This window comes from Rhagoletis pomonella, unplaced genomic scaffold (assembly GCF_013731165.1).
Source record: "Rhagoletis pomonella isolate Grant_MI unplaced genomic scaffold, Rhpom_1.0 Rhpom_scaffold_00004, whole genome shotgun sequence".
In the NCBI taxonomy this organism is placed as follows: Eukaryota; Metazoa; Arthropoda; class Insecta; order Diptera; family Tephritidae; genus Rhagoletis; species Rhagoletis pomonella.
In genome coordinates, this window is record NW_023458558.1 from 21,771,407 (window position 1) to 21,787,890 (window position 16,484).

The window sequence follows — 16,484 nt, forward strand, 5'->3', positions numbered from 1 at the left end:
ATTGACGTTAGTTATTTTCCTAGAAGGACTCTGAAATTTCGGGGTTATGATTAATTAAAAAAATGCAGTGCAATGTAGAATAACAAAATGGGAACCAAATAAAAGACAAAATTGGGTTGACTAAAAAAAATGTTTTTGTTGTTCACAAGAACGAATAGATATCCAAAATGCTTCTAAATATATATATTTCTCAAAAATAACTATTGGAAGTTTTCAAAGATACTCAACGATAAAATTTGTATACGACAGTTCGTCCTTGCCCACAAAAAAATTTAATTTTTTCAGTTCTGCAGAATTTTCAATTTATACCTACATTGTTCTTCTACATTGCATTGAATTGTTAAACTAATATCTTGAATTAATCACACTCTTGAATATTGAAAATTTCAAATAAAAACCTTGACGCCAGAGAGAAAAACTATAAACGCAGTTCTACTATATTTGATCACTGGTTTCATGAGTATATTAACTCTTTGTATGTAAAAAAAAAAAATTGGAAATTTTACGGTTTTTTTCATGGTTGTAAATTCCTTTAAAGCTGAGCTAGTTTGTAGTTATAAAATTGCCGCCATCCTGGAAGTATTTTTTTTCTTTTTATTTCAGTGGGCTTGCAGCTTTAGGACCTCAACCAAACTATACCCAACTGTAATATTCCCGCATAGTAGTCAAACCCCAAGAGGATTTTTTTTCCATCTCGCCCTTTGAATTGTTCTTATTTTGTGCTAGAAAAGTGTCATGTTGCGCTTATTGCAAGTTTTGCTCCGTAAGCATCGCTACAACTAAATTGCAGTCTAGCGGTGCTTTATTTAAGATTCGATACTGTATCCTTTCTTTTGAGATTAGATGTATGCGCGACATTTAATTTGCGCTAGTGCTTTAGCTTTTTCGTTCACTTTTATTGAACTTTTATTGAATCGCCTATTGGTACACAGTTGATATATTTTTTATCTGCACTCTCACAAGTTATTCACCACAGTTGTTCATGACTGCCTTAATGACAGCCTGACTATCAATGGATATGTTTACACGAGAGTTTAAGAGTTGTGAGTTCAGCCACTGACCTCGGTACCTCGTCTTGAACAATCTGGTGAGAGAGCCTAAGCGAATGTCGTAGTTCAAGCGTTGTGCAGACCACAGACGTCGTCACTCCCTCAGCCATTTTAGAACTGTCTTTAAAGAATTATATGTGCTGAATCGAAGAATTTTCTTTCCACCTATATCTTTCTATTACAAAGTAGCCTCGCTATTTAGTCGTTTATTTCTCTCATCTGTTTTTGTGGCGAAATGGCCACTGAATTAACTGCACTGTTAATTTAAGTCAAAATACTGACTTACCTGCAGAGCTCTGAGACATTGGATACTTTGGTACCTTATTTAATTCTACTATTAAATACACAAATAAGTACTATCTAATCTCTAAAACCTCCAACTTCCTTCAATGTCGCAGTGTACCAGAACCGAAATGAGCCTGATTAGAAAATACTACGACGCGATTGAGAGAGAGGGTGTCGGACATTCGCTGACCTGTCTCTGTAGCGTTAAGGGTCCTGATAGCCATTTGAATATGAGAATATAGGACGTCACGCTCCATAGCAGTGAGTCTACCGTTACCTTACAGGCAGCCATCGCCGGTTGAAAGACACCTGGATAGCAGTCCGGAAGCCTGGGCATAGTTTTGATCTATCCGCAAAAATGTTTACTGCTTCCTTCCTCCAGAACCCCCACCAGCCCGATTCACCCTTTAAGGGAACGTAGGTAGAGAAGGAGTCACTGGAAGCCATTTCGGAAGCGCAATAATATGTATGTTAGGGATGAAATCAATACCCTTTTCGAACCAGTTAACCACCCGGTTTCCCTGAGCCTAATGGCAGTTCGAGATGCGATAGTTCTGCCTACAATTTCAGCAACCGTTATGTTCAGCATGACGTTATGCGCTTGTAGAGGGAGGGAGGGGTTCCTAGCGCAATCCGATACACGCGATCTAGTCACTTAACTCCTACAATAAGTTGAACCAGACAAGGACTGAGCAAAAATGGGCTTAGCTATGGCTTCATAGAGCCAATGGGTTACTTTAGGCGAGTGGCCCATCACTTACCGATAGCTCCCTTGAAGCAGTCTCTCTTGGCTTCCCTGACAGCTTCTTAACCAACATCAGGACAAAGTACTTGCAGGCAGACTCCCCTGATCGAGTAAATAGTCACATCGGGGATCTTATATTTCCTACTAAACAAGAGTAGTTCCGTATTGCTGGCTTATATTTCCTACTAAACAAGAGTAGTTCCGTATTGCTGGGGCTGACTGCGAGGGTATAAAAAATTGCTGCTTACCATAAGTGCCTCAGTTCCTCTAGAAGGTCGTTCATATACGTACTCATATAAGCGCCACAATATGGAAACTTGACACATTTTTTAATTAAAAATATATTGAAGCAAATGCGATGCTGGAGTTACCCACATAAATGGAGTAGTCCCAAATGCAGTTCTAAACGGTGACGCAGACCCTGCTGGAAATAGAAAGCTAACATTTGAAATATATCAGCATTTAACGATGCTTGCAACGGCCTCAAATATCTATTTTAATTAAATAACAGTACAAATTTTACCAAGCGAAAGTAATGCCAAAGCTAACTGCCGACAAAAACTCCGAATAAGTTTTAATCGACTTATTTACAATGGGGCAGTTTGGTGCTTGATAGCTTTAAACCTATATATATATATGTATGGCTGCATGTAACCGCATAGTTATTACAAAATAAAAATACACACCTCTTATGCGCAGTTATGTACCTATGTACGAGTATTTCGGTATGCGTCTATGCAAGTTTCGAAGTAAACTTGGCGACACCAAAATAATAGAGAAATTAAACCAAGAGAAAACTATAACTCCCTTTGCCCACATATATATGCACATATGTATGTATATATGTATTGCCATAAGTTGCTGGCACCTAAGGCGCACTCGCATACATATGTAACTATTTTAAATGTGTGTTGTTCATACATATGAGGTTATGCATGAAACATCTCGAAAATTATAATATGCAAAATTGCTTCCTTTTGCCTGCAATTGCCGACATACAGTTGCGTACATGTGCATATGTACATATGTATGTATGTGCAAATGTGCTATGTGTATGTCGCTATGTGGCACCGGGATATGCCGGCGTCTTTGATGAAATGCATTTAGTGCGCTCCAGTGCCTGCTGATTACGCTGCTCCTGTTGTAGTGGATTTCTTCCATTCACCCAGCCCAATTCAGGAATTACACTCGTTTGTATATCTTTATTCTTGTATGTAAAAACATATGTATGTGTGTACTATGTCTGCGTGTATGTGCATTCATAGCATGTATGTACGTTTTGCTTCCCTGCAGGAAATGTGTATATATGTGTATGTGTACTATAAGCTAACTTTAAATTGATTAGCAAGGAAGGTTACAAGGGTGGTTGTAACTAACTACTTTTGGCATAAAATATCAATAGGAAAAACAAAATATTTTTTTTATATATAGTTTTTTTTATTTACTTTATTTATTTTATTACATTTCATATTTGTTGTTGTTTGTTTGTTTATTTGTCCTCAATTCGAAAAAGTATTTGCGAAGTGCAGGATATTAAATAGAAACGCGTTTAAAGAAAACAATCTCCTTCATTATTCCTGCATTACTTGTCAACTATTTTCAAGTTAGCTTTGTGTAGCTAACTACGGATTATATATTTTTTAGAAATCCCGCAAAAAAGCTATGTAACTAAAAGTGGGTTATATTTTATTAATTGATAATTTTTTCCTGCAGGGAATTCTTATTCACACCAATCCCTTTTACTCACCTCTTCTCTAACCAGCATTGTGTTCTACTAGTTTTTGGTTATTTCATGCTTTTAATTTAATCTCACTGTGACGTGAGATAGAATTTTTAATTAATTTAACAAAATCTGATGATATCGTGACAAGGTTGCTTTGGGGTCAAATCTACTGATGCTCGGTGCTAAAAATCTGTCACAACAAATGCAACTAAACGATTTATGAATAGAATTTATGGGCGAAATTAATGTAATTTTTAATAAATAATATTAAATATGAAGTGTAAATACAACTAAATCAAAAAATGTGTTCGTTTAGGCGACTAACCACATCTAATGCCTATAGGTATGCTACACCTCCAATCATGTGGTACTAAACCAGATATCTGCAAATATATGGCAAACTTATGGTCCACTACCTTTTTAGGTCCGTCAAAAGTATACACAGCAGAGATTCGAAGGGAAAACGACAATCTATGAAATTTATAATATTTAAGAGGAGTCCCGGAACGGTCTCTGAATTTCAGTCGAGAGCGTCTGAGGACTTTCACTGGCTATTTGACTGGACTACAGCTTTTGCGACTGGTCCAAGCCTCTTACACTTAATAATAATAATAATACCAATAATAATAATAATAATTTCATTTTTTCGGAAAGATTTGCCACCAGTTAAAAAATTAAATTCAAAATATTTTACAATCAAAGTCATCACATCGGCACCGTTCCTTCAATTTTCAAAATCGAAATGTCAAATTAAAGGGCCTCGCCTGTAGATGTGCAACAAAGTTTTACTTTTCCGAAAAGGGTTGCCACCTGTTGAAAAACTGAATTCAAGTTATTTAAAATAATAAATCAACTATTCCTATATGGGTATCAAGCAAAATGGTTTTGAAAAGGCTTTAAGTCTCAACTAAATATACATATGAGGGTTACCATCTGTGTAAAAAGTAAATTTCAATTTTAATTAATGTAATGTAAATACGTATTACCCTATGGATGCCACCTGTTTTAAGATTCGATTTTAGTTAACTTATACACAAGTTATATATGAAATATTAAAATACGGGTGTCGTTTGTTTGAGTTTTAAGAAATCTTTATTTTTAATACATAGATTTTTTGAGATGTTTGAAGAGGGCTGCCCCTGTTGAGAATTTTAAATTCAAATTATTTAGCTAGTTAAATGAATTTGTAAAAATTGGGTATCAAGCTAATTGGGTTTGAAAATGATTTATTTCTGAACTATGTTTAGGAGAGTTGCCACATGTTAAAAAAATCAAATTCAACTTAATTCATCAGTTAATTGCAATATGTATCTCAATGCCAGCAGAAAAAGATTTAAATTTTAAAGCACTTTTGAAGAGGGTTGCCACCTGTTTTAAAAGTAGAATTTATTTAACTTATACACAATTTAAATGAAATGTTAAAATATGAGTGCCAAGCGTAAGAGCTTAAAATAACTTTAGTCTGAAATAAATTTTGATTAGGGATGCCATCTATTCGAAAAGCAATATCTATCAACATACCTTTTAACCTCTTTTTATGCAGAAATTTTAGAAAAGTTTTGGGTATGCAGTTTTGTAGCTTATTAAATTGTAGTAGATCAAGGTGCAAATTTCAAGGCGCTAGAAAATCGCGTTGATTTTTAATAAATTTTTTCACCATTATCTACTTTTTGACGGCCTTACAGTCCATCATGTATTCTACGGACTTATTGATGTAATAAATTGGCTTTATTGCTAGGTTAGCGGTCCGGCTACTAGGCAACTTTACCCAAATTTTGGTGACAAGTTAAAATTTTTGATTGGAATAAAATGAAAATAAGGATTCATTGGTTTTTATGCGCATCGTTGTCCATCAAAGGTTATCATTTATATTCAAACATACACACGTGTATGACAGTTTCTTTACAGGAACTGATATCAAGATAAATACATGTAATTTTTAAATTTTTCTTATGTAAATAAAGAATTATTATGGCTTTTGCTTCTGGAAGTAAATATACTAAAACATATATGCAAATAAAAAGTTGCCAAATTTTATTTAAAGACTTTCTAACGAGAGTCCACACCAATTTTGTTTGTGACGACCACGTATGTATGTACGTGTGCAAATAAAACTGTTTGCCAATATTTTTCTATGCAAATTATGAGAATAAATTACACAAAACAATTGACAGCAACGAAAAACAAGTCAATAAAAAATTATATTACAATCGTCGTGAGAAACGTTGGGGATGCAAATGCAATTCAAAAAAATATAAAAAATGAGAGAATGTAAATTGCGAGGGACAATGAAAATTACAGGACGATATACATACAGACATACACACTCGTTGAAACTTGAGCAATAAATGAAAGGAAATTGTTGTGTCCGCGCCAGTTTCGCAGCCGCGGGCAGCAAACACGCCCATAAAATCACAAATGATAAGTAGGCGTAGAGAGCAAGACAATAAAAAATTAAAATAAAGACAATAATGACAATCACAAACCACAAATGTCAAAATAAATTATCAATAAATTTCGTAAAAGAAAGTAATGAATGCGATGATTGTGGAAATCCGCATTCATGCACAACATTCGCTGTCCAGCTTGCCTACAATCATTCTCTTCTTTGTTGCTTTGTTTATTTCACAGCATATAGCTTATATGTACATACATACATATTCTTCATCGAAGGAGCTTTAGGCAAGTATTGGCACCACAAGTAGTACATGTGTATATACATATAGAGAGGACACAACGCAGCAAACCATTTTTTTCCCGAGTATTCTGAGTTGTAGAGAAAAATGTTTAAGGAATTTACTTTAGTTAAATATTATTTGTATGTGCGTATATTAGGGTGCCTCACCAAAAAAAGTTGCCATTTTTTAAGCTTAAACTGAGATAATTTTTTGGAAAAAAAAATATTTTTAGTAACAATGAGTTTATTTATTCAAAACTTTATTTTGGAGGTATTTTCAAATGCTAATGTCAAATATTAATATTTTTGCGTTTTTTTTTTGTATGGAGGGTGAAGATTAGACTGTGTTGATCCCCATACAAAAAGAGGTTGTAATTACCTCCTTCCCCAAAGGATTTTCGTATCATAAAATTTTTAGTTCTAGATAAAAGTTGAAATTTTAGTCACCAATGCATTTTCTCCTCCGAACCGTAACAAAAAATTAATAACAACACTTTGGCATTAAAGTAGCCAAGCCCGATTTTTACATCGTTATCGTCGTGGGAAAGTTATATGGTCGCCTCGACCTTCTCTTCGGCCGTAGCGTAAGCAAAAATAAACGCGATGTTGATAAATATCGCTTTGATGCGGATTGTGGATAGAGATTCGTTCTCCAGGACGAATGACAGTACTTGCCAAGGGAGTGTCTCTTCCATCACAAACCCCATACGTAATCTTATTTTATTTCTTTCTTGCCCCATTCAGCATAGGCGGTGATGTCAGCCGTGCAGGGGCACCTTCCCCATTAGGGGTCCGGACAACCCAGTAGTCCTCCTTGGAGTTTGCCGGAAGTTGGTGAGCGGCCTGAACCGTAGCCAAAATAATCGTTTTTCGTCACTCCCTGGTGAATGCCGATCCAAAACTGCCCCCACACCTGATTGGAATTCTTCACCCGGAACCATTGTCCACTGCGTCCGGAACCATCCTTATAAAAATGACTGTCCTGCTGCGCATTATATAGCGAACCGCATTAAATAGTACAGTAAAGAAGAGAGCGCACCACAGCAAATATGTAAGCATACTCTGCGGAAAAAAATGAAGATTCGCATAGCTAAATAGAGGTGTCGACAATACAAACAACAATAATCACGCAGTGATGACCGCAGTAATGACCAGCGATAACAGCAGGATAACAACAACAAAATGGGAAAAAATAATGAAAACATTTAAAATCGAAAAAATCACAAAGCAAAAAAGAAAGGAAAACAAATACAATAGAGCGGCATAAATATACATATATACATCTGTACATACATTTATGTATACACATATACAGCTACTGGCATTACAAAGGGGGACAAACTGTAACCCAATAAGCATTTCGGTAAATAAAAATAACTAGAAATGAGCAAACTATTTATAAGCTGTGAGATTGATTGTGATAAAAGAGATAATAAATAAAATATATCTTTAACTATTAGTACAGCCGATTTTCCCACATTTTAATTAAGAAGGATTGTTTGGGTCTTTTCGAGCCTCACAATTGCAACACTGCTTGGGTAAGTATAATCTTACTTTCTTCTTATATTCTAAAAGAAAATCCGTAGACAGTGCACTATTGGCAATTGTTCCGAAACCACAGGTGTCCGGCTGACAAGTCGAAGCAATTACAAACATCATAGCATCAGTAAGGCATATAGAAATTTTAAGCAAAGTCTATAGTACCATATTCCCAGCTAGCCAGCCTAACGAAAGCAATTTAAGTGAAAAATATTTTTTTTTTTATTTGAACTAAATATGGAAACTGACCAAAAAATAAAATTTTTCACTTAAATTGCTTTCGTGAAACCGGCAGTAAGGGTAGTACGGCTCCCACTATTTACCGAGATGAAATAACTAAGCATAGTTCTTGAGAATCATCCGAGAAAAGCTCTAAACGCCTGCAATATGGCTGGATCTACACTGTTTGGTGACTCGCAGCTTCTATGTAGATTGGGTAGTCTTAGTAGTCTCAGGACTACTGTTTCAATTTTCTTCCTGGAGACCTGCATATATATATACGGCAAGTTTGAGGCAGCAGCAACCCAATCAACAACTTGAGATATCTTAGTTTTGTAGATCTTATATGTACGATATTCAATCGGAATAAACGGAAACGTGGCTACAACTTATGGGAACTTGCAGGAATGGAAGGAAAGAATGTTACATTATATTGAGTCAAAATGGCCTTGGTGCGCCTGTGTGCCCTTCAGGAGAGCTATCCAACATAACTTCCTTTTTTCTTCATTCAAAGCAGCATTGCTTGACTTCTCTGCAAAACTATTCACATTTTCACGGTGAAATAGAAGAAGGAACAATAGTTTGAACTACTTCTTTACTATTTTTGAACTCCTTTGTGGTAGAATAAATATTAAAATACTAATGCAATTTAAATGCTGATGCAAGTGTTTTACAAAAAAATCATTGCCTAATGTCTATATATTTTTATTTTTATTTTTATTTATTTTTTATTTTTATTTTTATTTATTTTTTATTTTTATTTTTATTTTTGTTTATATTTTTATTTTTATTAATTGACTGCACTCTGCTTATTGGGGAGGCTTTGGATTCAGTGTTTACATGATTTGTTTTGAGAACAATGCCCACTTGGTCACTTATGCAACAACACTTGCTGTATTGACAGTTAAGCGCAAAGTAAAGTACGTAAAGCGAAAATGTAATGAAGCAATGATTTAGATAGCGTTGTAAAACGTTAAGTAATCATAGCGCAAAGAATGACGCCTAAGATCTTATAAATATTAATTTCCAGTTGCTGTTGCTTGTATTGAATTCCACGCGGGTAGAAATTCAAGATTTTTGTTAAATATTTCTATGTTCTAAGGACGGACCGCTTGAATTGGTTGAACGGTTTTAGAGCTCAAGTACTTTTTCGGAATTAATGTTGACCCTTGTTGTTACTAAAGAAGCAAAATTATAATTGCTTGTTTTAGTTTTTATCGTTTTTATGAATTTTTTTCGCTAGGTTTTAAAATTTAACTGCTCTTTAAACGCCTTAATTTAGAACAAAATTTGTGTTTAAAGGGCAGATAAATTTTGAAACCTAAATAAGAAAATGGCGCTAAATGTAATGTTCAAAATATTCTAAGAGTTTTAGGGTCACACATACATCCAAACATGAGATGTTATGTAAAGCGAAAAAAAAAAAATTTTTTTGACCGAAAATTATTTACTCGCATTGAGTTACCTACATACTTATTTATGTATGTAACATACATATACAATGTTATTTTTTTCAATTACATATACATAATTGCAATGTTGCGACTAATCACTTTCCCGTAATAAATTTTTACTAAGTTTGATCAAACGCGTGGATCCATGGCGTATGAGCAACATTATTTCCCCATCATACTTCAGACAAACAAAGCGAGTCATTGAATTTAAAGGTACTGGCCCAATGCAGACTCACTTTACTCGATTCGCAGCGCGAAGTGTCAAAAATTATTTGGAATATACTAAAACGTATAAAGGCTGTGCTGGCCAAATGGCAGCTTTTCTTGACTTGCTTTAAGCGCTTCAAAGTTTCAAATAGGCAAATGTTTTATTTGAAAGCGATTTTGACAAAGAGGCATGTTCCCGTTCAAAAAAAATAAATAAATTCAAACAAAAATTCGCATTAATTTAAAAATAAATCGGAAAGTTTTTGATAGATTTTTTAGAGTTTTCTAAGAAAATAATTACTAATATTAAGGGAACAGACATTGACTTCTCAACCAGACAGCTGGTTACTTTGACAGCGTTCCAAGCCGCCATTCGGCCAAGCAAATTTTCAAAGTAAATCAAAGCAAATTAAAGTCAGCAAGGTGGGCAAAGCAAGCCTGCATTGCGCCAGCGGCTTAATCGATAAAGCGAAAGTGAAAGTATTTTCCATTCCAAATATTAAGATAACTTTTTCGACTACTAAACGATATTTATTCCATTTTAATACGACGGACGAGGAACAAATGATCAGAGATATTAGTAGCCATGCGCTAACTGCCAATAGTTATTAAATAATTAAAAATTAGAGAGTAATAATCCCCAAAAATGGAGGTACTCCTTGGTATACAAAATCTGCGTATTTATTTTTTCTAAAAGCACATCAATTTACTTACATATACACTATGTAAGTGCGTACAGTACTTCATGAACAACTATATTGGCAGTAAATATCTTTTTGGTTCTTTAATTTTAACTTAAGTATCTTTGCAAGATCGCACTCTACTCAATGCCACATATAACTCTTGCTAGGGTCTGACGTTGACACTTATTTGCTGTTATTGCACCCTGTAAAATAATTGGGAAAATTTTTGCTTAAAATTTACTTATTAACCAGCTACAAAAAAAGGAGGAGGTTATCAACTCGTCGGAATATTATTATTATTTTATTTGTTTGAATAACTAGAGTAAACGGTTTGAAATTTTAAGAAAAGGAAATTCTTTAGATTTTATTCATAAAAACCATGGTTTTATTTTCGATGAGATTAAATTATTATGCGCTTGCCACACTAATAGGCGTGCCTTGATCGGGAGGAGAAACATTCAGACGACTGTTTACCACGGTGGTGCTGGAGTCATCTTTTCGGGTTGTATATCGTTTTTTGGGGCGGAAAATGTGTACTTATAGGAAATGCAATGGCCTGGAATTTGTACATAAAATAATTAAACGAAGGCCCAACAAAAGTGCTCAAAAGCTGGGATGTGGATGGAATCCGATACTACTAATTTGTTGTAGTTATGTATGTGACGAGCACTTTCGTTTACATCAATTGGGATCTATTTTATTTTAATAATTTTTTTTTATGAACCATGAAACACCGATTTAAAATTTCCTAATACTAAAATCAAACTTATGCATAATTATATTTAAGAAACAAATTTTGCAAAAAACCTGTTAATTTTTAAGCGATTTCAAAAAATTGAGGAATTTTTCAATTCGCCGAAATAAATATTTTTTTCTTTTTTATGTGTGTTACCTCAAAACAATGGACCTCGTCAAACGATTTCGATAATTCTTTTATATCGGAAAGGTACTGCCTTAGGGGTGGTGCCATACTAATTTGGCTTAGATCTGATCATTGGATCATTAAGAAATTAACCGTACTCCTAAATTATATAAAAAATTGAAGTCGGCTGTGTTTTTGCTTCAAAATTGCTTGTATTTGCCCTATTAAAATTTGAACTGTTTTTCATAAAAAGTGAAATATTCCGGGGAAATTGCCGGAACTTTTTTTCGCTTTGTTATCCCTAATTATCTCTTACTTTCTTTTATATCTGAATATCGATATTTTAGTATGAATGGATATGGCTTCATGCCAGGTCCTGGCTGCCAGGAGCAGATATCTTTTTTGACACAAATGTTAGATACGAGATTTTGCACTTTTAAGGACGATTTGCTTATTATGTAACATGCATATTTGTCGTACCATTTACACAAACCGAAAGCTACGGTAGAATAGTATCCTGCGTTAAATTCAGGAGAAAGGGCTAACAACTTTCGTTCAAAGATAAAATTCCACTTAAATAACAGACAAATTTAGTTCGTAACATCACACTTTGCACAACAGTGCAAAACAGTATACTGTTAATTTAATATCCTTAATGTTAAATGAAATTGTTTGGCTGTTATTTTCTGCCTTTTATATGAAAATTCACTTACGACTAGGAATTGTAATCTAACATTACAGCACGAAAGCTCTATTCATTAGAAACTATGTAATAACGCTTTCAGTTTCCGAGCTTTAAGTCAATTAGCAGTTAAAGAGAAAATATCCTTTAGAATAAGCTTTCGCAAACTATCTAGATAACAGTTAGGATATACGATATGCTACATGTTTATATATGTGTGTATTAAAGGGGTTGATGTTAATAGAAAAAGCTGCTGCCAACGATAGATACATAAATGTTAACATAGGCAGAATGTTAACTGACAACAGCAACTGTAAAGTTAACATAGCGCTGCTTAACTTAAAATTCTTCGACAAAGAGTGTGTGTCATAATGTTTAATTGAGCAAATAAATATGAGTGCGAATCGTTTGAGAATAACAAAAAACCATAGGCTGGTTTCAATGAACTACAAGTACATAGCTATATATAGGTCAGTTCACTGTTATGAATGCAGTATGCACATATGCAACACGGTACCGTTAACTTTCTACATTACATACTAATTGAAATAAATGGTGGAGCTCTTGAGCTTAACTACTTTTCTGGTTAATAAAAAAACTGCCAGAAGTTGCATTAATTTATTTAAAAAAAAAAATTCATTTCATTAGATTAACAAACATTCAATGACTTTTCATGCCAATTTAAACACTTCGTTAATGCTATCAAAAAAAAATTTTTGAAAGTAGTTATTAATGAAGATACTTTACTCAACCACCTGAATACAGCAAATGCTATTATACATATGTATGTGCGTACATATGTATGTATGTAAGCCTGCTTTGTCCTTTTGAAGGGTAACTAACAGTGAGAGAGAAAAATTGATTAACTCAGAAATTGAGTTCACGAGCACGAGCGCAGAGAATGGTTGTTGACTTTTCATGCCAAAATGCGTTGTTCGCATCAAACTTGCTAACACGAAAAACTTTCGTATGCTTCGTTGTTCGTCGTTCGCCTTTCGCCGTGCGAAGTACGCTCTATTCCTTTGGCCCATCATTTGTTGTATTGTGTTCGTTGACATTTTCAATCTGTTGCATCAACGAGTGCTTTTCGCAATGTGAAATCGAAAATAGAAATCAGTGTGAACGGTCAATCGAAAGCGAGTGGTGTCGCTTGTGTTTATACGCAGGCGAATGACGTGCATAATTAATTAAATTGAAAACGAAATCATAAATTAGAGAAAATACTAAATCTAGCAAAAAAAAGTGGCGAATATTTTATATAAAAATATTAGCTAACTAATTGAAAATTAAATAAGCATATCGGTAATTCAATTCAACGCATCTAGACAATAAGAAATAGACTCGGTATGCGCTGCAGTCGATGCCTTTGAACAGGTGTGTCCGCTACCCAACTCCCTCTTCGGAATTCGCGTCGAACAAGCACACACACACACACACGCACCATTTCCGTGGCTTGTAGCAGCGAGAGATTATCTACTTTGGCAAATTGAGATTGAGATTTTCCCCTCCACATTTCGCTGGAGCCACCGCATTCAGTTAATAGCCTTTACTCATTCGTTTGTACGTCAGCAGCGGTAGCAACAGCACCACACTCACTGGCCAGTGTGCCAGGTCACTGCCATCAAACGAACTTAGAACACTTGTGCATACATACATACATACATATGCGCTTTATCGTTGTTTTGTGGTGTGAATGTTGTTTGAGTCTGAGAGTGTAAGTGAAGTTGTACCGATTTTGTTGCGCTCGTACTATTTTACACGACCAACGCTCGCGATTCGACTATATAGGGACACACATACTACCTACCTATAGTTTGTAACTTGGAATCGTACACCTACGACCGGAATGGGACGATGCTAGGCGCGACGCCGAATGCGTGTTGAGTAAGTAACGGCGACAACATTTCGTACGTTAGCTCGTTCAACATGGTTCCGTCGTGTTATCCCATGGATTGCTGTTGGCATTTACAAACTAAGCTGTTGCGCTCAATTTTCATCCTGTCGGTTTTGTCGCTCTTTTAACTGAGACCTGAGCCTTGCGTGGCGTTGTTAAACTCATCGTCATACTCGACGACAAATGCGTGTTTGATGCTGTTGTTGTTGGTGTTTTCTGGCTGGTGTTGGGGGGGCAGTTGCGCATTGTCGAACATATTCGAACCAACGACGAACGGTAAATATACTAGATAATTCGGTCGTTTGGCACGAGGATCCGCTAAGGAAATTGTTGGTTGTTGAGTAGTAAGGCTCATTCACGCCGGAACGTTGCGATTGTTAGTGTCGAATTGTCGCATGTACGCGTTGTTGCTTACGCGATTTTGAAAAATAATAAATACTACGGAATTTAAATTTCTACGCACACACATATGTATGTACATATACATACATACACGCCTACATACATATGTATGTATGTACATTAGTTAGATACATATATGAAAACAAATACGCGAGCGCATAGAATGGGTGGCGTGGTGTGAAATTTAAATTCGCTTAAAGTGCGGTGCTTAAAAGGCGTAATTATTTTAATTGCATTTAATTTTACCTGTTAATTATTGAAAGCAAGTAAAAGCGATAGGAAAGTGTTAAATATGTACATAATTTGGGAGAAAATTTATATGCCATTCAAATTGTCATATCCAATTTCCGTGCTTCTGCATACATAAGTTATCACAGCAGTGACAAAAACAACAACAATCAACAATTTAAGTGAGCAAATAGTAAAGAAGGCAACAAAAAAAAAACCTGAATTATCGTTGAAATTTGGTGCAGCGCAACGCATACCCACCCATAGCATATAGCAACAATTGTACATACAAACATTTCAACGGTTTACAGAGCCAAAAAAGCACTGCAGTGCTGTGTGCGCGGACGGGCATACGAGGCGTATGAGTGCTCCAAATCTACAAAGCAGATATTTCTTGAATTAGCGCACAAAGCGAGGACCTACTAACACACATCTATTCATACCTACATGCATACATACATATGTATATGCAGCGACTTCGAGCGTAGCAAAATTGCTGCAAAAAAAAAGCGCACTACTCCGTTGTGGATGTGTGTGTGCGTGTGCGTGTTTGTACTGTGAAAAATTCATGAGCCAACAAAATTTGTGTTGCTGATTTTAGGCGAACAGAAAACAAAAAAAGAAAAACAAAAAAAAAGTAAAAACAACAACAACGAAAGAAAGCGAGTGCTGTCGTGTTTTTTTTTTAGTGAAAATAAAACAACATCTTGTTTTTTTTTCTGTGTGTTGACTTAGCAGCTTCAGCTTGGCACGCATATTTTTGCAATTTACGCTATAATTCAATTCGTTCTTCATTTTCGCTATCTCATTCACAACATTTTAAAGGATATTCACGTGCTAAAGCGTTGGCATATTAAACCTAAAAAAGCCTTAGCCTAGTCGTCGTGTAAACATACATACATGCATACATACGCACATACATATGTATGTAGCTTTTGCTTTTACAATTTCGTGCGTGCGTATTTTTGTGCTTGTTCGTGTGCGTGTGCATGAAAATTGAGTTATTTACACTTGGCATACGTCGACGTGTTTTAATTTATGCGAAAAAGTGTCAAAGTGGCGAACCAATGCCACATGCATCAGCATAGACTAGTGAGTTGGTTGGTATGGTAAGTGTTTGTGTGCGCGTGCATACATACATACATACATACATACATACAAATATATGTAGATACATAAGTATTTAAGTAACTATGTAAGTGGAAAAGTGCGGTTTATATACTTTTAAAACGGGACTGTAATGCGTTTAGGTAACTCGCAAAATATCAGCGTATCGCTTGTGTCAAACATATACATATACATATATGTATATCTTGGATAAATGTGTGCTTGCAGCGTTTGACATATAAAACGCCAAAAGCAGTAAAAGAAAAATAACAGAAATAAAAACAAAAAATAAATAATAAACAAACAAAAACAATAGTGTAGACTCATTGACATACCAAGGGAATTCGAAGCTCCGGCAACTTTTATTTGCTGACAAAGCGTGTACAATACAAGAAAAGCGTTAAAAAACAAAGCAGCGAAAAAAAAAACAAACCAGTAAAAGTTGTTAAACAAGTGCGAAAGCAGCAAAAAGTAGTGAAAAACAAAATAGCAAAAAAAAAATAAAAAAAATAATACAACACGTGAACTTTCCAACTTAAATATTAACCTGAGTTGCTTGGGAACACTGACTGCAAGCAAGAGACAACATTGCCAACTGGAGGTGAACTGGTGAGTGTCGATGACTTTGTTTTTCTGCGATTTTCTTGTGTGTAGAAGTTTTCGTCTTTTGTTTTTTGGCTCTTTGCTTACTACAATATTGCTGTGTTTTGTTGCTGCTTAGTGCTTTA